General features: G+C 37.4%; 1 long non-coding RNA gene across 1 annotated transcript in view; it reads right to left on the bottom strand.

The window, feature by feature from the left end:
* Window positions 1-373: 373 nt before the first annotated feature.
* LOC135417112 (uncharacterized) overlaps window positions 374-23101 on the bottom strand; it is a 35353-nt gene continuing 12625 nt past the window's right edge. Inside the window, exons 2-3 of the long non-coding RNA XR_010431900.1 lie at window positions 5856-5930; window positions 374-755 (exon numbers count right to left, since the gene is read on the bottom strand). This is a non-coding gene — a long non-coding RNA (uncharacterized LOC135417112). The remainder of the gene's footprint in view (window positions 756-5855; window positions 5931-23101) is intronic.

The following is a 23101-nucleotide window of genomic DNA, read 5'->3' on the forward strand; positions in this document are numbered from 1 at the left end:
TCACCTTTTAGCTTATTTCTTCGTTGGCTTTGATTAGGTCATGACTTACTGAAGTGAAAAGAATTCTTCTTGTTTTTCTTCCAAAACAGTTATAAAAAGACAAGTTCCCTGGGCAAGCCAGTCTGTTTAATATTCATAAGACATTCCTGTGATATGGAGTTCATTTTGAAATTGTTCCCCTGCCTGTAAAACAGAACTGGTGTGTAGAACTACTTTCACTTTTTCTGAAAATTATTGTTCTCTGAAGTGTCTGGAATTCCAAAACTGAAGTCATAGAAAATCTTTCTTGTCTGATTTCAACCTAGTGGCATTTTCTGCCATTCTGCATTTTGTTCATATATATTGATTAAGGTCAATAAAGTTTTTCACAGCCTGTGAGGTAAGACAGGTTTATTTCAGTGGCAGTCTAAAATGTCATGAGAATATGGACAATGCTAGAGAACTTATATCCTAGGCCTTTATCAGACAATGGGATAGGAGTGGAGTTCGGTCTCGATTTCGTACTGGATAGCACAATACTTGACATTCCTCATCATATCTAATATTATGTTAAGAGTAAGTTTTCACTAAGCTGCAAAATTACTGATTGTAAAATTGTACATTTATTTGTGATATTCAATCCAAAAGAAAGGGTACGTTGTGGGGTTAGTAGGATTTCAGTGCTTCGTAGATTTCGATTCAGGTTTTGGGGCTTCTATAGATTTACTGTACATTCTTGGGCAAGTTGCTTATTTCCTTTGTGGCTAATTTTCATCCTGTAAAAAAGTAGAAAGGGTAATACTTGTTTACTCTTACCCACCATGATCAAAATGGTGATACTTTATTACTTACCTGATATGTATGATGCAGCCATAATCTTCGGTTTATGGCTTGAGGTTATCTGTCAAACTGTAGAAAATTAGCAGAAACTAATCTTAGATGTTCTGAGTGTTTCCTAACACCTTCTATTCCATACCACTTTTATGGAAATCCATATTGTTTCACAAGGTGAGGGTATAACTGATAGAATTGTAAGTGATTCAGAGTTATTACACCACTGGTGCAGTAATTATGATCTGATGATTCTTAGAAATTTTATGTTGTGCTGGCTTTTCCTCTTTCTTTCATGGTGCTAAATTTTTTTGAACAACCATAAATCCTTTCCTGATATCTACTTTGCATATAGGGAATTTCTATGTAATTATTGCAGAGCTGTTTGTCAAGAAGGGAAGAAGCAGGTGATCTGCATACCAGTACACTGGTTTGTGTCACAGCTCTGGCATTAAATATGGGCTTGGTGATTCAGCACCATGAAACAAATTCCAGTTATTAACAGGTAATGGGCAATTGCTACACGTATGTCTCAGTCAGTAACTTTCTGTAATAGCATAAATTTACATAAGTTCATCTCTGTCAGCTTAGACAAAAAAACCCCTCTATTTAAACATTTTTTTTTCCCCAAAACTCATCCTATTTTATTTTACAGCAAATTCTTCTAAAAATCTGTGTTAGATGTAGCAATCTTAATCAATGTCTATTTAAATTTTATTTTCACAAGGTAATATTTGAAAAAGCTTTTCTTATTTAAAAGCCAGTTTCTACTACATACAGTTTATTCTTGATCTCCTTGTACAAGCACAGAATAGTAACTTCTGCGATGACACTGGTGCTTTCTTAGAAAAGATATTTGAGCTAAACAGAAGGGCAAAACAAGGTCACTGTCATTATACATCTACAGTGAACTTTAAGAAATGAGTCAGAATCACAGATGGAATGATAGTTTGCCTTGTCATGAGAACACACATCTTCAAAAGGTTCCTGCTTTGGAAAAATAAAGTAAAACCATAAGGAACCACTTAAGGAGGCTGCATAAATAATTTGCCATTTGTGAGCAATATATGCAAAACGATAGGACTGCAAGGACTGTATTTGATGGAAAAGCTTCTAACCATTTAAACTGCCATCCTGGTGTTTATTACCTGAATCACCTCCGGGAGTCTGATAAACACCTGTGCTCTGCTGGTAATTCAGGAAAGGAAGCAGCACTCTGCATGACCTGCTTTTTTTCTCTCGAGCAGTCATGGTGTAATAAACAGTGTACAGTGATTTTGAACATGCAAAGAATATATTTAGACAAGTTAAGGCTACTGCTCTCGGTTTAATGCTTAACAAAGCTAACAGCAGAAAGTGGTTTAGTACCTCAATATGGTGTACATAGAAGCGGAGGGAGAGAGCAAAAGACAATAGGAGGTAGTGGCACTTGGAAGGTAATTCAGTCATTTCATTTGAAAATGAGGGTAAATGGTAAATACCTCAAAGAGAAATAGAGGAATAAGCAGGCATTTCTTTCAGCCTCTAAGTTTTTAAAGTTACTACATGACCAGTAAAGTAATAATTTCCTGGAAAGCAATATTTAAATATATCCATCATCATTTAGAACTTGGACACATACTTAAATATTATTGATTATTTGCAATTGTGTGCATCCGTGTGTAGGTATATTAAACAAAAAAGTAATAGTAGCATGTCAGTGATTGGGATAAAGTGCAAAAATGGAACTGGAGTCTCTAATTACTAGTTGTTTGGGTTTCTTTTTTTTTAATTAAGAAAGCCACAAGCAAATTATAAACATCCAGTTTATAGCATTGCAATCTTACAGGCTTGCTCTCATGAATATGGTAATTTTTTATTTTATGTCCTCTTGAGATGTCTTGTTAAAAACATTTTATTGGTGATCCTAAAATTCAGTAAATTTGAAGCCCTTGGCACCCTGAAGATAGTTAAAGTTCTTCAAAAAATGTCAGCAATAAATATTTGGCAAATATAAAGAATATGCACATTTTCCCAAGTGGGTGATATATTTTTTTCCCAGTTCTTATAGTCGAGTGATGACACTGCAGTTCAGAATATAAGTGCATATTGATATTTTTCTTCCAGAAACTGCATGTGTTGCTTAGAGTACTTCTCCCACAGAGTTATTTTTGTGCAGACACCTGGAAGTGGTTATATACTTGCTCCAGCTTGCAGACTAGTTTTGGACAGTCAGGTGTATGTATAAGCAAGTGGTCTTTATTTGGAGCAATTAAAATTCTTACATTCTCCTCTCTTGACATGCAATTACTAGAGCTCTGCTGTTCCCACTAATTGCTCTTGCTGGGGACATTGGTGAGGAGCCAATGATTTTGATGGGTAGTGGATTATCATTTTTACTCTGCTACCTGAGAAAAAAAATCATTTGCAAAATCCCATGTGTAATTAGCAAGACTCATGATTAATTGTCCTGCAAAATTAGCTTCACTGTTGCTTTTATTTTACTGCTTCAAATATTAATTAATGTTAACTCCTTTCCTTCAGTCCTTGCTTTTGAATATTCAACGTGGCTTTGAAAAATTAGTTAGGGCTTCTACTTGCATTAACATGCTGGAGCTTTGATTTCTGAATAAGTATTCTGATTTAAAAGATCACACATGGGTCATAAATAATTTTTATAGGAGGACAAACAAAGCATCAAAGCATCATGGGAAGGCATTCATGCACTAACTGAAAGTAAATTGTTTCAGTAATGATTCATTCCCCCAGTGCTTTTGGGGAAACATCAGCAAATATGCAAAACACTGCATTGTGTGGGGCAAGACAATTATTTAGTGCAGCAATCAATGTATATATTTTCAAACGTAGCACAGTGAAAGGGGTAAAAATATTGGTGGAGTTTGAGCAGTTGCAGTATCTGTTTCTAGGAATTGCTGGTTGTCATGTTTTGATGGTGTGAGGTGGAAAATGATGACTGTATGTCAATGCCATCTGCCTTAGTACTCTCAAAATTCTTATGCATTTACTGTTATTACTATGGCAGGGTCAGGAAGCACAGGAAGGACCTAGCAAAGTTCTTGGGTCATTGGGATGCCGATGAATTGAATTCACAGGACAGCTCATTAAAACCAGCAGCAAGATATCCTGACACCCCAAAGAGCCTTGGCTTCTGGTTTAGCTGTGTTTTCATTGTGCCAGAACAACTCACACAACTCAGAAGAGAGCTGTTTTCCAGGAACTGCTGGTTCCTCCCAGTGCAGCTGTAGCACCACACGTAGAGAGCACCTGCACACCAGTATAGGCTGAATTTTGCCCTCCCATCAGTTCTTGCTTTATTTCTTCTCTGTGTTTTCAATGTGCAGCTAGATGAGTTTCTTCATACTTCATCAGAAGAGCCCTTGCCCTCCTTATGCAATAATCTCGCTGTAATCTTGTTATAAAACTCAAAGGCGACCACAGGAGAGAACAGCAGGGGTAAAGGTGACAGCATGGTGTATTGGGCAACATACTTGGCTTCTTTATCAAACATTACAGGCAAAGCAAATTTTGGAAGTTCTGTCTCACTCTTCTCATTGAAGTGTACAGTGCTTCTGGCAGCTTTTGACAGGCTTTTGTAGTGCAGTGCAAGACCCAGAAAACTATATATATTTTATGATTTTAGTTATTTCAGACTTCTGTAACTGAGCACTGATTTTGGCCTTGTTTGCCTAGAAAATGGCAATACAGACAGTTTGCCCGTTTTCTGTGCAAGCAGTTCTGTTCTCCACATCCCCACATGTGAAACAACCAAAGAAATTCTTTCCTCATTTCTTGCAAATTAGTGCTTGCCCCAGAGCTGCACAGTAGTTGCCACTGTTGAGCATTCTGCTCTTAGCAGCAACTGCCTCTAGTCTTGCTATCTATTTCTGATTTCTCTCTGTTCACGAGTGTATATATCACACTGAGAGAAAGCATTTCTCCATTGAACCACATAGTTGATTCTACTTACTTTTTTTGATCAAGTGAATGAGTTCTTTTAACTGTTTTTCTAATATTGACTTAGGAGATCAATGACAGAAAAATAGTGTTACTTTTATAAGTTGAATCAGTTTAAAAATCCAACTTGAAACCAGATCTTTGTTTGGTCACATTGTGCACAAATAGGGATTCAAGAATTCTTTACAAGCTCATTAAAGAGCTTGTGTCTTCCTTCACATCTTTTTATATAACCTTCTCAAATCTCAGTTTTAGTGAGTGGCTTCAGAGTAAAAGCCTTTTGGCCCTGTTAATAGGCTCAGACATGTCCTTCTCTTCTCTACATTAGAAAGGCCATTGTATAGACATATTAATTCAAAATTTCTGTAGAGCCTTGGAATGTCTTCATAAATGAGTGAAGACTAAGAAATAAATTCTAATCTGGATGCAAACATCAAGAAAGGTTTCAAATTTTACTTGGAACTCTGGAGAGCTTTGAATAAATAAAAGGATCTGTAAGCCTTCTGCTGTTCATCTGTAATTGCTTAGTCAGACTAAGGTGCAACCATGAAGCCAAAATTGATTCACATGCTTTTCTAATTTCAAGAGAAACAGTCATGTATAGTAGTGGTTGCAGAGAAGGAAGCGGGAACACTTTGCAGATGTGCATGTGTGGGATGCTTGCTAGAAAAATGCTAATTTTGTCTCTGTCATCCGCTCTTAGAAGTCTTTTCTACATGGAAAACTACTGTCATCTATTCTGATAAGAACACATCATTCTTCCTGTGTAATCACAGCTATAGAGACAATATTTTCTGAAGTAATAGATAGCCTTCTTGCTCTTAAAAATACCATTTTAAAAAGTGACATGCTGTGTTTAAAGACCCTCGTACACTGGGTCTGCAGTAGATGCTGCAGCAATCTACTTGAGAGTAACAAAGTGATTTGGATCACAGGTAGGGTCTGGGGGAATGAGGGTCATTTAGGAATTTAAATAGGAAATATTTCAGATTTGGTCCTTTACAAAAATGAAGGTTTTGGTCTGCTAAATTGAGAGAAATTAATGAAGCAAAAAAGAGAAGCTGAGATACAGGAATTGTGAAGGTTGAGACCTTTCTATTTCCACAGCTGTCATATTTAGTGGTCAGGTATCCCCAGAGGCAATTCTCCATGGGCAGCAGGTTTTCCTGCAAAATGGAAACAAAAGAGAGAGAGGTCATTTAATCTTCAAACTTATAATGCAGCAAGTAGCACTGTGCTAGCACAATCTTCCATCTATGAAAGAATTCATAAATCTCCAACATCAACAGACTGCTATGTTGAAGTTTCTAGACTACACATGATGCTGCACTCTTCATCTTCCAGTGATGTCCAGAGGATTTGCATATTTGTAATTCTACAGGAACAAAGGCTTCAGGTTTAGAGTCACAGGCACAGTGGTCATTATCCAAGTTTCCTAATTAGTAGACAAGTATTTTGAGAGACCGAAAAACTGATTTTGCAAGGATCTATTTAGGTACAGTTGCTTAGGGAAATTTAAGGCCTTGCAGAATCTGGCTGTGAAACAAAAAGGAAGCTAAAAAGTTCAACCTTTCCACATTCTTTTACAGTATTTTTTTCTAATCTATATTTGCATATAACACCCCTTTACAGAATGGGGATTTGCATCTGTGACTATTCTGTTGTTTGAAGGCCAGATTCCATTTTTAGTCACTTTTTTTTAGTTTTACTTCTCTTGAGAATGCAGCATTAATAGCTGTGGATTTGGCTGTGCTGTATAAAAACACTTCTTCAAGAAGGTCAGGGGTAACCCATGCTGTGGAGCATATGCAGAGTTCCAGCCATCACAATGCTGCCTCTGAGCCACCTGCTGCATTACAAACATACTGAATAGCCTTTGGGAAGGCTTGTTTTCCCTTTTCCACTTATCTTTTATTCTCTATTTTTTTCTTTCTTCAAAAAAAACCCCAAAACCAACCTATAGGCAGAGAATTATGGCCTTGTCTTTCTCTTCTTAGCAACTATCCCTTTAGCTTTTTCCACTGATCAGAATTCTTTTAGATGTTAGCAAGAAATACAAACACTTTAAGATTTTTTAACAAATAAAATAAATTACTATTTGATGTGTGGGGAAGGACAGAGGGGAATGAAAGATTTTTCTCTACCTCTTATGAATTAAATACAGCTGCTTCTTTCAAATTGGCCTCTACCAGGAGGCTAAAATATCCTGAAGGTTAGCTACAGCCTTATCTGCTGCTGAGATAGTATTTACTGGATGATGAATATATTAGTTAAAATTTAAATTGATTCTATGGATGGGTAATGTTGATACCGTATTTACTGCTGTGTTTCAATAGTGTAGGCCAATCATTAGCGTGGAGAGAGCTGGAAGAAAATAACTTAAAGGTGACACTGTCTGAAACGCAGGAAATGAACAGTGTTTTATAAATAATATATTTCCCCTATTATGTTAATTTTTCAAAATAAGTTTAGAGTTAAGTGTAATGTTCGATCAGTAGGTACATCTATACTAGCATATTATTAGTCTGTTTAGTCACATCTAGAAATATGTTCTTCATATTTGCGGTTGCCAAAGTAAATAGAAATCAATGAAAGTAGCAAAAGTGCTGAAGTCATTTCAATAAGTGAAACGGTCATTAATTTAAATTTCACACTTGACATTGTTACGGACTAATCATGGAAAATAAGACATTGACTTCTAAATATGTTCCAAGACACAGAGGAATCCTGCAACTTTGTTTTCAAAGTGGCATTGACATTAGAAGGAAAGACCTCTGACTGCAGCAGTTTAGGCAGATGGTAATGATATGGTAACCCTTCTCAAAGCCTGAAGTCCATTCATATGGATGACATAAGCTTGAGGAGTTAGCAAGCAAACAATATTGAGACACTGGGACTGAACATGTTCTGAAACATCAAAAAGCTCTTCCTGCAGTTTTCAAACATCTAAAAATATATGTGAAGCCTGTTCACAATTTAATGGGAGATAGACAGAGAGCTGGGGGTGGTTATACAGGAAATTAGAAAAGCCTCATCTCATCAGAGTGAAATAAATATGCCATCCTATAAGAAAAGTAATTGGAGGGGTGTGTTAGTTCTGTTGATGTCAAGCAGGTGTTCATAAATTAGAATAAATGTTTATAATTGATATTAGTGATAAGAAAGTATTTTAAATTATCCTGAAGAGAGATACCTAACTTGTCTTTCTCACTCCTTTTTTTCATTTAAAAAACAGAGGTTTGGAAAACGCCATTTCCCCCAGCTATCTTATCTAGTGTAGGCTGATGCTCTACTCACCTGCTTTTCTGTGATGTATCCAAATCACATTGCACAATGCAGCATGTGGTGGAAGTAACTTGGAAGGAAGACTGCATTGCAGTTGCAGTAAGTAGCTCTACTTTTAGGTAGTGGAAGGCAGGTAGGTGACATTGAATTGGTGACTTCTGTTTGATAGGTGCAAGGATGCTGTCTCATTTCTCTTTGTTGTCTAATCAGTTCCTTAGTCACAGAGAACTCCCATTAATGAAGAATGAATGTACTTCATTCTCCCTTCCCTTGAGAACATCCTCTCTTGCTTAGAAAATTCAAGAGAATTCAGAATTCCTTAGCACCCCTGACACAGATGCTGTAAGAGTCATGGCATAAGAATGCTTTACTGTCAACCCTTTTAAAAGAGCTAACTTTGCTCAGACTTGCTCTGAATGCAAGACCCTGCCTGAGTGTGGTCCACTGCAAATAAGATGCTACTAACTGTTGTGAAAATCTTTTCTGATATATGAATCATGACTAAGAGTTTAAATATTAATTTTGTGGTGTGTACACAATAAGTTTTAGAACAAACTTATTTTTTGCTGTTACAATTCTTGCTTAACACAGGAAGAAATTGGTAGTAATGGTAAGAACAGCCTTACATGAGAACATGGTGTGCATTTGCATGTATTGCTAGGACATCTGAAGTCTACTATTTACTGAAATATTTGATAATGGACACAGTATTTCCTGATCAAGAAGCAGAGGACTATAAAAATGAACATGATGTTTAAGTGGCCTACCATATTACAGCTCTATGTGGACTATTTTTTCACCAGTTTCCAGTGTAAACTGGGTAAACTATAATGATATCAATATGAATTGGTGACCAAACCTGGTTGAAAATTTGACCTTTAATTTAGTTTTATGTATCTGCTTAATATTACTATCGAATTTTGGATTGATTATTTGGATGGGGTTTTCTTTTTCCACTAAAAAAAAATTTCAATAGCAATTTTGACTTTGAATTTACATCCTTTTTGAACTTAAATTTTTGTACAAAACTATCACACCCTTCGACCTAGTGATTGTTTTATCTTTGCTTAGTAGAACTTGAAGTTATTATGTAGTAACTGTACATTTTACAAACCTGTGCAGTTCCAGTCTGATAGAAAATGGTAGTAAAACAGATTCCTCTTGGAAGGGTTCATACAGTATTTATAATGAAGGATTACATTCAGAAAGCAAGCTACTATGGTGAACTCTCCTACTGAATGAAACAGTTGGGAAGGTGATATACCAAAGGGCTTAAATCAGAGCAAGGTGGTGGTTTGCCTTCTTTTTGACCGATGTGCCTTTGGGGGATAAATATTTCTGTTGTAATTTGCAAGCTGCTGTAAGTTTTCTCATAAACATTAAAAACCCCAGCCTTCTTTTCCTGTGAAGTTGTCAGTCCTTTTTTTCCTTTAGAATCTTCCAACTAATTGTAAAAAGAAAAGCATTTATTGTAGGAAACCCAAAGACATATCATTGGTGTTTAATACATTATGCCAAAATGATATTTAATTTGCCATAAACCTTTCATCAGATAATATGTCTGTGGGGAAAAAGCTGAAGAGTCCTATTCTACACTTCTGATTGAACTTATGAACCTTTCCTGGCCTTCGCGTGGAGTTACACATGAAGCATTGACTAACTCTATCTCTGTTTACACATGTGTATGTATTTGGGGCTTCTGTTCTGTGCATCCCTGAATAAATATCCTAAACTGTGACAGCACTGGGCTTGATGAGGAGAAAGAAGGTTGCAATAAGGGTTCCTAGGTCCTCAAGTCCTGATCTTACACTACCCCTCTTTTCAAGTCGGTATAAGACTTCAGTGTGAGGTAGTACTTCTATCCCAAAGCTTGGCTCATGCAAACTTATTTTTGCACCACGTATAAGCTTTGAGAACACATTATGTTTTGGCAAAGAGTGTGCAACAGCTTCAGTATCCTTAAAATAAGAGTCTGGAATGAAAAGGGGTGATGCGGGGTGGGCAGGAACAGAAAAGGCCTTGGAGGAGACAAAATGATCTGAACCATCTGCAAGAGAAGGTAAGCAAACAGCTGCAATGGGGAGGGGACACACAGGCAGGGAATGTGTGCAATTAGAGTCTGTTTCATATTTGGGGACTATAATTTCGTTTTATGACTGTGTTGACAATCCTCTCATTTCTTTTTTATTGTGAATGACGTCATCAATACTATCAAATGGTTCACTAACAGATGGCTTTGTACCATTTCCAGTATGATACCCAGCATATCATGTTATATTTACCTGCTTTCTGTAGAGTATTTTATCTGGAAGAACTTCACTGTGTAAGAATACATTTATCTGAGGGTCCTATGTAGCTCTCAGTGGGACATAAGGCAATAAACAAAACTTGGATAACATTTTGCTAACTAGTTAAGGAAGAAAGTGAATTAAAGTGTTTTGAATTTACTTGTTCGTTTACTTGTTCAATCTTCTAGGAAGGAAAGGATGTCTCTTGATTGGAACACAGTTGCAATTGAAATGGGGAAAAGGAAGACCGTGACACTGCGTGGTGTGCTAAAGAGTGAGAGAAAGCTCTTCTAAGTCCTTTCTTTCTTCCTGTAAATCTGTTTTCTATTCTTTTGCCAGCTTAATGTTCAAATAATTTTTAACTTCTCTTGTGATTTATAGGTAATTTTAACACTTGACACTTTTGACACTGATACCTGTATGCAAGTACAGCTGGAACCTTTACTGTGAAGAGTCTATGCCCAAGGTCTGCCCATCATTAAGGTTTTAAGGCAATATCATATGGTGAAGTGTAATTATTCTCTAGTGGTTATGGAAGAACTTGCTGTGGATGGTTGCTCTGAAAATAGTTCCTTTGAATTCTCTAAAGGGATTTTATAAAATGAAGGAGAGGAGGAAGGGATTCTATAGAATAAAGATCTATATTCATAATATTTGCATTTACTTCCAGACTCACATATCTGTATCTCTAAGTCAATGTACTCTCCTTATAGATAGTATTTTCTGCTATATATCTAGATCTACCATTTGGGTTTTTTGTGTTCTATTTAAAACCTAGCAATGCACCTAGCTTTGCATGAAAGGTCATCAGTTGAATACAAAGTTAATCCTATAGTGCCAGTTGCTTTTGACCATTCAGGTTAACGGTTGGACTTGATGGTCTTGGAGCTCTTTTCCAAATAAAATTATTCTATGATTCTATTCAGCCCAATAATATGGGTTACAGTAGCAGCTTCATATATTTGGTCTTCTGCAGGAAAAAACTGTCAGAGAAGTACTCTGGTTTGGTAACACATTCAGGGTTAACGACTCAGCTCCCAAACATGCAGTACTTGGAGTGAAAATGCTGCATGAAGGAAGACTGCACACTTAGGCTTTTTGTGAAACAACGAAGAAAACTAGGATAAGATTAGTAGGAAAATAGATTGCTAATAGTATTCTGCAGCAGAAACCAGAGGATGGGGTGGATCCTTTATGCTGTGGATATCAGATCTTTGGAAATTGTTACCAGAGCATCTTGTAGATACTTACACTACAGTGGCTAAAAAGGGGAGTGGTTCATCTATACAAAATGTATAGGAATGACTTCTGCTTCAGAATGTCCCCACACTGAAAATAGAAAGAGGTTGGAGAATATGAGAGGGAAGTATGTTTCCCCTCTTCTTGTTCTTCTATAGGCATCTTCTTATGACCTTGGAGGCAGAGTAAAGCAGTAGCTGGACCTGCTGAGCTGAAGCAGTTTGGCTCTTCTGAAACACAGCAGAGTCTAATAACGAAATCTTTTAATAACAACATGCTAATAGGTTTTCTGGTGTACAAAGTGAGAATAAAATCTATCTGCCCTATTGTAAGCTGGTTTGGGTGTATCTAAGTCGTTTCCTCACTTATTTTTACAAGGTGATAAACTTACAGACGGAAATTCTTTTAAGCCATAAATACCACGCATGCTGTCATGCCTAGAAGTACAGATAAAGCCAATGGGATGCTAAAAACAGTTGGAGTGCATTCCTTCTCTACCTGGTTTGCTCAGCTGAAACTGTCTGCTATCATTTTAGGTGAACAGTGTTTGACCCTTGCTTGTAGACACAGAGCTCCCATCACTTAGTCACCATGCACTGAGTGACAAATTTGTCCACAGCAGTTGACCTGAAAAGTGGAGGCTTAACCTCACACAGAAGCCTCTGAAGTTTCTTGTATCTGCTTTATCTCTGTAAACATTCTCCAGTCTTTTGCCATTCTTTACAGACAAGACTCCTATAGTTGCAGACCTTGTCTCTGAATTTTATGTTCTGTTACACTCGTATTTCGTGTTTGTCACATTATGTAGCTCTGGAGTAAAAGGATTGAGTAACACCCATCATTATTTGCTTGAGTTTGTGCTACTATTGTCTTGAATCAAACAAACTAATTTTTTTAAATTTTCATTTCATGTGTCATGATGTGCATTCTATGCATATTTTTTTATCCTTCCACAGTATTTGCAATGTTACTTTAAGGTTTTCCGATAGCAAATTTGAGTAAAATAGGTAATAAATTGTAGAATCAGGTAGTGCCTGATTGAAATAAAAAGTTGTGCGTATAATACTGAGAAGTGATATGTACACTCATTATCTTCTACTGATCATCAGATTCACAGTGCAAGAAATCACCTCCACAGTGTGAAACCAAAGGCAAAATACAATTGATGTACATTCTATTAAATTTCCTGAATATGGAATTTGCATTTGTATATGGAATTATCAAATCTAGTCTTTTCATCGCACTAAACAGAAAGAGAACAGAACAAATCACTTCTGGAGTCAGTATCTTAAGCCTCCAACACTAAACAACTACAAAAAGAGATATTATTTCTTCTTATAGAAGAAGAAATTCTTCTTTTTTCTATAACTCCCTACTGAGTATAGAAATGCCAATAGTAATACCATATTCAAAAAATGTGGAAATTCAGGGATGAATCACAAATAGTTTGTAAATTGGGATCATTGATTGAACTCATGCTGAGAAAATTTGTATTTTACATCTAGTGCATTATTTGTCAAAATCTTTCCTGTTCCCCTGGGCAAAGGCGAGAGGCAGAGTGTGATGTATCATCATCATTCAGTTCTGTTGTATAATTTCATTCTTAGAAATAAGTCACTCTCAATTTCATATATAAATCAAGAGATTAGAATATTATTGCATTTCATTTATTCAGGTGAAAGAATTTTTCCTCTATCTGTTTCCTTGCTGTATGCTGTAGATTTTTTGGGGCGTTTTGAACTACATCCCACAGACTAAAACTGAAGGATTCCAAGCTAGAAGGCTGAAGAAACTCTGTGTGTTTTGGGCAGGTTCCTGAAAAAATTTCTATACTTCTTTTGCTTTCCAATAAGGGAAAAGGTCAGCCCGAACTATTTCCACAGCTGCTTGTTCAAATTTAGAGAGAGAGTAAACAGACACAGTTACATTCTTCAGTTCAATTCCAGCAGATTTTTCTGCAAAATCATGATGAGGAGTTGGAGTGGGGACTTGACTGTTTATCTTGAAGTTTTTATCTTCCTGTTTGTTGTACTGAGTAGAGCATGAGTAACTAGGGAAAAACATCACCAAATTTCTTCATCAGCTTTTCATTTCTGTGGACCATGGTAAATATATCACTTAGAGGAGAATAGTCCTGTTCCCCTTCCTATGTATGCTTATGACTATCTTACACATTTTTATAGCAATTTTGGCTGTTTATTAAAGTGATTTATTTGCATATAACATAAGAGGAAATGGATAGTCTGTACTACATTAGATCAAGTATCTTGTCTATGCCTGGGTAAGACCAAAAGCACAAAACAAGACTGTAGTGAATATTCCCAGAACATTCTTAGTGTATCGCCTGAGCTGTGGTGCATCTTCCATGAGCGTATCTAACCTTTCAAAACACATGCAAGCATTCTGCAGCCTTGATGTCACCATGAATAATTGCATATAAAAGACCAGAATTTTGTGTTTACTACAGAAATTACCTAATTACTGCAAAAAGTCTGGGGTTATGATCCCACTTAGAAAGTTCTGATTTATCTTCTTGAAGGTTGAGAACTTTAGGTTTGAAGTCCCTGTGGAAGCTAGAATTGATGTACCTGTATCTCAGAGAGACAGGCCTTCCTGTTCTCTTTTCAACTTGACAAGTCACTGTAATGACTTTCAACAAGGTAATGCAGAAGGAGGATCACATTAGAAATCCCCCTCCATCTCTCCCTCCTTGCACGCACAAGCCCTTGCCTGAGAAACAAATTCTCTCAACTTCATCTAAACAGGATCAAACACCTTCTGCTGTTGTTCCCAGGCATTGTTAATTGTTGTTAATTTCTAACACCTCATTAATTATTTTCTATTAAAGATGTGAGTGAGGCAAATGTCCTTCACTCATGGATAGTCACAAGAACGGATCATTAATAACTACAAAAAATTTTTACTTTTGAAGTTGAAAAGGAGCTTGTATGAAAGTCACTTTGTTTGCAGGAAAAACCTGGTGCAGCATCAGAGTGTCATTTCATAAAGTGCTGGGTGTGAACAATGCCTTGACATGCAAAAGAAACAAAACAGGGAACAGCAATAAAACTGGAGTTGATGTAATCAACAGTGGTTAGAAGTAGTGACCTTCTCTCTGCAGTCCTTCTTGTTTAACTTGTTTTAAAAAGGATAATTTTTATTCAATACATACTGGTGACACTTCCCATATCTAAAAGTTTTAAATTCTATAAAAATTCACAGTAATGTTTATTTAGTATGCAAAACAGCACATTCTTATTATGATAAATCTGAGAAGCCTGAGACAGGACTAGGACTACGAACAAAAGTAGTAGTAGGACAGTCTCCTATCAAGGAATTCACAGTGCAGATAGCTTGAACAGTCATCAGAAGTATGGATGTGTTTCCTAAGGTGATGATCAGGAATTGTGCTTTATCTTAGGAGCTGGGAGAGGATGCTTATTATTTTCATTATAGTAGCATAGCAGAAAAGGACTTTCTTTTGCTCCTTTCCAGCTTGTGTTCAAAACTGAGCTTGTCAGAGATGTTTCCACAACAGCAAGGTTTGACCTTCTTAAACAAAATTCTGACTAAATCTACAGATAGTGCCCAATAACCTCTTCACTGTTGGCCTCGACTTGTGGTCTGCTGTACCTTAGCCGTGCAGCTGCTGTCAGAAATCCATTAGATGTCATTCTGGGACATGTTTTGTCTTTGGCTGTTGGTGCCTGATACTCAGGTGAGGTGGAAAGCTTTAAGGCTGTTACTTCCCTCCCTTCTCTGTTCTGGTAAAGGTGCCATCAAGGTAATCTTAAAATATATCCATTATGCGGCTTCTCTTTTTACCTCTGTCAGGTTTCACTTTTATCTAGAACATTTTGTCACTCACTGCGCAGACATTTGGTAATGACAGCTCCAAGGCCAGCTGAAAATCAGTGTTAGATTATAGCCTGAAAACCAGATTTGGATAATAGGATAATAATAAGCTTTCACCATTTTGATGACAGTGACTGAGTAACAAAGAGGTGCAGTAACTTTTGCTGCTGCAGCAGCTAAGTCCAAGTAGGGCTGTGAATCAAAGCCATCATTTGCCATTGTTCACAGCCTGGTATATAACTTTAATTAACTTTTTTTTTTCTTTTTTTTTTTTTTTTAAAGACACTAATATATAAGACAATGAATTGCAGCAGCTGGGAAGTTTGCACACTACCCCTCTGTGCTTCTTTAATGGGCTCCACACATTCTTCAGAGAGCGAGTGGTTGTAGTTTCCATAATTTCTACAGAATAGAGGTTTCTTTAACTGCTGCATCTTATTCCAAAAGGGATTGTGAGGCAGACCCAAGATGTTACCTGGGCAAAGACTAAAAAATCCTGTTCTCTTAAGGCAAGTTACTTATAAAAATGGTTCCATATAGTATCCATTGCACAGGAAATCTGTAGCAGAGCAAAGAAATGTATCCTCGTCTTCTGAGCTATATCACATCTTTTAATATCAGAGATATCTTCCAAAGCTAGACTTGAATTCAATGAGTTGAGCCTCAGACATTACCTTACAAACTAGTCAGTGCAGGGTAGTTCAGACTTCCTCCTAACTGCAGACCCCCTGATGCTGCAGAAGCTCCTGTCCTCTCCTCTGAGAGAAGAATAGGGATTTATAACACTGTTGGATCTCAGCTAATTAGGATAGTACCTAAGTAGTGCTACTTTTTTCTATTTTTCTTTGCTCTGCGATGTGAAATGATGGAGTAAATAACACAGACTTAAATATTTTCTTCTTTAAAACCTTCCATGCATATTATAAATCTAAACAATGCTAACCTTGAAGGCTGACAAGGGCCAGTAGATCATCTGTTTATTTCTACAGACTGTGAAATTTCATCTCTCCTGACATTGTCTCACACCTTTTAGTGGACCGTGGGATCTTCTCTGTAGGCATCCAGCTTTGCTTTGAAGAGATCAATAGGCAAGACATCCACCACTGTCCTGATTATTTTTCCCTTATAGCTGATAAGCCTCAGTGATTAACGATTTGGTAGTCAAAAATAAATGTTTTCTGTAAAAAATACAGGGACTTTGCAAACACTTAAATGTTATCCTCAAAAAATACACAGTGCATATTGTGAACTGAGGATTCGATTAAAACACTAAATTACATCCTATAGCCTTGTCTTGAGTTTCACATTAGAACAGATAAAACCTTCCCAGGAAGCGTTTTCACCAGATGCCAGATCTGTATTTGTTTAAGAAGAGCTGAAGTATAATGAAGTACCTGACTTAAGACTTTACAAGATAAGAAGTGCCTGGCTGGTGCTAAAGCTTCATTTTTAATTCATTCTTTATTATGGGAGTTGTTCTCTCTGGGAGTGTGAGCTGTGATCAGGAGCACAGCCAGGACAGATAAGGCACATGAACCCTGGCCTGAAAGCTGACAAACTACCACAGCTGAGCAGTCAGTTATACTGGAGACAGATCTCTTTCAGGGACTAGTTCAAGCCGAATTTATTCTCAGTCACCTCCAAGAAAGACTCACTAAAAATGGAATGCACCACAATGATATATAACTTTTAAAAGTTTATAATCTATGTGCCTACAGGTTTCTCTCAGGAGGTAAGAAGAAAAGAGAAGACAACAAAACTTTCCTCTATACATGTGCATACCAGCAAGTACACATGGTAATACAGACATAGAAACTCATATGTATATATAAAATGATAATTACATATGACAGGATTTATTACAATGGAATTCAGACTTAAACAAAACCACAATCAACTGGATTTAATGAATTAGAAAAAACTAAACACAACAAAAACATGAAGTCATATGGGTATTCTCTTTAACATGTAACATGTTTTGTTGGAAAAACTTTATATTTGGGTTGAAAATGAAATTTATGATCCCAATTTGGGTTTTTATGTGCTCTCCTGTGAAAATTGTTTTCTTGGTTTTCATAATGACCAACATGTACTGATTAGTGCTTTGTGTTTACTTTGCTTGTATTGCAATGCAATTCCTTTGTGGAGGAAGCAATGTGCCATTGCTTTATTAGATTATCCCATGCCTAGTGTGGTGGTCCTGAATGCTCCTGTATGCTACTTCAGTATAACTAATGTATGGTCATGATGCTTCTATTTCTCTGTTTCTATATGTGCTGGAAACTGATTTAATTCATGACTCCTGTACGGTTGATGAAAGTTTAATATTAGGCAGTCCTGAGGCTGGAAAATCTTGTGTTTCTGCGTTGAAGAGACATCAAGAGTAAGAAACAAACAAAGAAACAGAATTTAAAAAGGGAACAAAATTCCTAGAGATCAGGCATACCTATCAAATGTCTAAATGGAGATATTTGCATACACAAATAGGATAGCTGTGTCTCCAAACAGTATAGACAAAAACACACGTCTGTAAATCAAATTGTAAATTGATTGTGATGGACCAAAAACTTGGTTCTTTATATCCTATGAATATATTATTTTTTATGTTGAGGATGTGTTTAGCTTTAATCTGACCCAAGAAAGTTAAGTCTGTTTTTTAATTATCAGTATAACATTTTATAATTCTTTAGTTGCGAGCAAAACTCTCTCTTCATTGCACAACAAAAGCAGAAATCTTGCAGCCAGTGTATTTATTTCTCTTCAGGGGCTGGGGGTTAATATCCAATACCTCATAACATCTTTATTATAATGCATTTATAATGATATACTGGAATGATTCTGTAGCTAAGTATCTAATGTCAAAGACTAGATTTGGTGTGGTGGAAAATGTCGTATCCTTGGGTAGCTCTAGGGAAAATGAAGCCTCAGCCAGTGCTTTCTGTGTAATTCTACTAACTGTAATAAGAATAGGGGTAATTGCATTAATGTCAATTAAGCTATTAATAATGTCCATCTTGTCATTCCTAAATATAGCAGTCACTCATACATGCTACTGTCGCCTGTAAAGATTGTAGGCAAATGAGATCTTGGCTTATTTATGCTTTAAAACCTGGCTGACAGCCAGTCTTGTATCTCATGTATACCATCAAAATATTATTTTGGAGGGAAACAACCTAAGCTACTTAAAGAGCCCATGTCCTGCAGCTGTGATGTTGTTCACCTCATGGTAAATACACAGCTCCTTCGTAATTTACAGACCCCCCAGGATACCATCAGGGCACTCTGTGTCACTTCCATTCATGCCACAGGAAGTTTTCTCATGACTGACAATGAAGTTCTTTAGAGTAATGCTTGAAGAATCTCTGTTCACTTGAAGAAATGTCATCTCTGTTGACAACTTCAGGTTTCCTGTGATAGGCCATAACTTGTTGTGTAACTGCCCTTGCTAATCATCTGTTGTGGGCTCTACTATTTTATCTGCATTTGTGAAACGAAATTCTGTTTCTAAAGCCATTTAGAGAGTATTAATTTGTCTTAAGTAGGATTCTCACTAGACAAATTAAAGACAGAGTGCTGGAGTAATGCAAATGGGCGTGCAATCTCCATAAAACATGCACAGATATATATTTAATAAAACAGTTCCCGTAAATTGATGCAATAGTTTAACAAAATCAAAGCCTAACTGATGTGTTGTGCAGTGCTTCAAAGATGGTGGTCAAGTGTTCATCATCAGCTGGAGTGTGCAGAAAACCATCATTAGCAAATTTCAAGGGCTACCAAAGGTGTCAAAGGTGTCACTGTCAGAATTGTACTGTCCTTCGGACAAGAGGAGATAAAAATATGAGAGGAACTTTTCAGTCAGAGCTCATGATAAATAAGAGGCCCTGGACAATTCCCACAGGAAGACAAGAGAGAGGTACCATGATCTGCCCACATCAAGGAGCAGGAAAGGAGGCAACAGATGATAAATACGTATTAAGGGCGAGAGAGGAAAGGGAAGTGAGAATGAGACTGGAATTGTTTGTGAACTCCTCTTGATATTCTAATGCTGCTTAACCCCCTCCCATCTCCAGAGAGTCTAGGGTAGGGTTATAATAGGTGAAGTTGTTTTTGCAATAAAGTTGGCTGTAGCTCTAGGCCATAAATCATGGGCTCAAGTGCTCAAACTTATACATTTCTCTCTTGACTCACTCTCTCTTTCTGTTTATACTTTGATTTGGATGAGTCACTGAATTGAAGGCAGGAAGAGTGTATAATTCTTTCATCCCTATAGAAAATAATACATTTACATATGACTTAGGCTTGTTTTTTGAAGAGTTACATTCTATTTTCTTCTACCAAAGGAAAATACAATTTCAATGAACCTGCTACTGTTTCCATCTTATTTTAACTGACTTCCTACCACAAGGCTTTAATGAGTCTATGACTGCTGTGAATGCTAGCCATTAGATGGACTGCCTCTGCAAGATCATATCCTACGTAGCTGAATCTTACTCCTGACTCAGCTTTCCTTTATTCCTTCCTTACTCGTTTATTTCTTGTTCCAGTGAAGTTATAATACCCCAGTAATGCACTGTGTCTCAAAACATGTAAAATAAAAGAAAATAAACAGCCATCTTTACAATTATTAGCATTTTAAGAACAGCTTTGATGTATCTTGTCCATTGTTGTCCCTTTTGCATCAAAACTTTGTCACCTCTGTTAACTAGGCATATTTGAAACAGCTATTTAAACCCTCTTCCCTCATTTTAATTTCTTTCATAACTTCTCCCTTTTAAGTACAGCCCAGTAAAAAAATGGCTTCTCTGTTTAAATAAGGGTCCAATGCAGAATGAGAACGAATGTTGTCATATGAAGTGCATTTCAAATGTAATAAAGCAGAAAGGAGTTCCTGGCCCCTGTGTCAGTTGGAAGAGGGTGCATAGTGCGATCACTATAGCTCAGTGGCTGCAAAGCAGAAAATGAAGATTGTAAAAACGTCACATAAAGAAAAAATGCACAGTGGATTCGTTTTGCGATGCTCATAATTCAGTAATGCCTTTAAGTAGCTAGAAGAAATATAATAAATGTTTTTCCACAACATTGATCATACTGTATCAGAGGAAATATTAGTGTGCAGGGAGCCATGATTATGCTGGTAGTAATTCTCGGTACAGAAAACTCCTAGAAGATGGGACCCTTTATGGGCTGAACTTTTATTGGCTGCAGTTATTTACCTTTAAGAATACGCCTAATACACTGTCCTATAGCTAAATATTTTTGTGAAAACTCAAACCAGCAACTGTCAGTAAATCAGAAAACCTGCTACCACTTTATAGAATTTATGTTTTCTTATGGACAGTCTGATATGTTCTGAGATACAAAAAATGACCAATCGACCATTTAAAACAAATTTTCCTGCTGTGTTCCAAAATCTGGATTTGGTCAGACAGGTTTATTGTGCATGATCCCATCAAACCATAGCCTGTAAGTATAAATTATCCTCAAGAAATGTAATGCAATGTTAGATTAGGCAATAGATTAAAGTATACAGTTATCTCAAGGTTATGAGCAAACATACATGGACCACTATGGATGACCTCTTTACTGTACTACCAAACCCACCCAAGGTCACCAAAACAGATCTGGGCTTTGGGCCGTGAGGAGGAGCCCAGCGTGGGTTCCCAGTGCTGGTCTCTTGCTCCTCAGGCCAGCAGGACACGATAGCACTGGAGCAGAGTGTGAGTTAACCCTGCTGGGGGGGAACCACTGGGCATCTGGGCAGGCCAATCCAGCTCTGCCCAGCCTCAGGGAAGGCACATAGGTATGGGAGATCAAGGAAGGAAAGCAGAGAATGAAGTGAGGAAAGTGGAGGGTACTAAAAGTTTATTCCATGGATGCTGAGATGTCCCTTTCCCTGAACTGGAGGGGTTGGAGAGGCAGAATATGATGTGAGGAGAGCTTGTCTGCCAAAGCGCATGTTAGTGGCCTCTGGGCTCTGAAATATCCTGTTCTCTCTAGAGCAGGCACTAAAATGTTCATGTTCATTTATCATTATACTCCTTTTCAAAAGGATGGTTGAACATGGTTATAACTTTAAGCAAGGAACTATGCATACTTACTTCCAAAGTGTTGCTCATAAGCCTAATGCAGCATTCCTGCAATAGGATCTACTAGACTGGGGCCTGAATAAGCAAGTTCACTGTGCTGATCATTGGCTCAGGCCCTGAAGAGTATCTGGTCTCAGATGATAGGGATTGGGGTTTTTTTCCTTGATAGACGTTTTAGGCAAAAGTTTAATACGATTGTTCCCCCAAGCAGATGCTCCCTCAGTCTTGAAAGTTTTTGCAGCCTTTTTCTTGAAACACACTCTGTCATTTTTCTTACATTTAAAATAACAAGGGGGTGTATTTTCTTGCTTAGAATAAAAAAGACAATCACACTTCCTACCATGGGCTAGTAGCCTGGGTTGGAGACTAAAGGTCAGTATCAGTGGCTGTATCAGTGTTTTGTGACAGGATCTTGAGCAACTCATTTAGACTTTCTGTATTTTAGTCTATCCATCCTTGAATGATTAAAATAGTAAGCACTTCTATCAGCAGTTATCACACAGGAATTAAATAGTTAAAGGCCTTGGACAGGTTGTGTCACAACAAGGAAACTGTGCAAGGGTGAGAATTATCAAATGCATGATTTCTGTTGTGCATATATGTTCATATAACTCTTTTAAGCAATGGGGGGGTATTTAATGCTCTTGTAAATGAATTACTATGGCAATACTTTATTCTGTGTAGCTTTATATAGAATGAATACCTGTACGTCAATCTGGAGGGGGGGAGGGGTATTTGCATATGAATATTAGAGTTTTAAATGCAGTGTTCAAGAGTGTTACCTTAGTACAAAGTACAGCTGTTGCTATCACTTGAAAGAAACTCAGTGTCATATAGGAGAAGGAGGAGTGGGATTTTAGGGTCCTAAACCAGCAGCCCTAAATGGCAATTAATGCCAGGATTAGTCACAGTCTTGCTTCAGTGGTGAATATATACTTTAGGTAAGGTGTGATCTAGCGCCAGGCCTGTTCAGCTCTGCACACTTTAGAAGGCTCTCAGCCTGGAGCTCAGTGCTCTCACCTCCACGGGGCATTGCCCCAATCCTGCACAGCCCCCAGACACAGAAAAGAGCACTCTGGTTTGTATGGTTAAAATCTGCCCATGGATACAATGAGAGGATTTTACAGCAACTGAAGATGTGTTGCTCTGTGGTTAACAGTTAACATGAAGGCAGCTTGCCACCTATGGGGGGTGGGAGTGTTCATTCATTTTATTTATAAGTAGTAATTTTGTTGGATTCCTAGAGGTTATCCGGATGTGAATAGGAAGAGCTGCCACTGGATGGCACTGTTGCACATGGCTGGCTGGAAAAACTGACCTCTGGAAGCCCCGGCTGGAAAACGCGGGCTGGGGCAGCCGCACGCACCTGTGGGTGTGGGGTCACCGGGCACGCAAACTGCGGAGGTGTCAAAGCCTGAGTGTTCATAAATTACTGTAATAACCTCAGTAGCTGTCCTAGCACTTGCATATGCCCTTGCTAAGAAAAAAAAAAAAAATTAAAAACCCACATATTTTACGATAGATTTTTTCATTTATTTTAATCTAACTTAATTTGGGTTTATGTAAAACGAATCATCAGTA

Source organism: Pseudopipra pipra, chromosome 7 (genome assembly GCF_036250125.1).
Source record: "Pseudopipra pipra isolate bDixPip1 chromosome 7, bDixPip1.hap1, whole genome shotgun sequence".
NCBI classification, from domain to species: domain Eukaryota; kingdom Metazoa; phylum Chordata; class Aves; order Passeriformes; family Pipridae; genus Pseudopipra; species Pseudopipra pipra.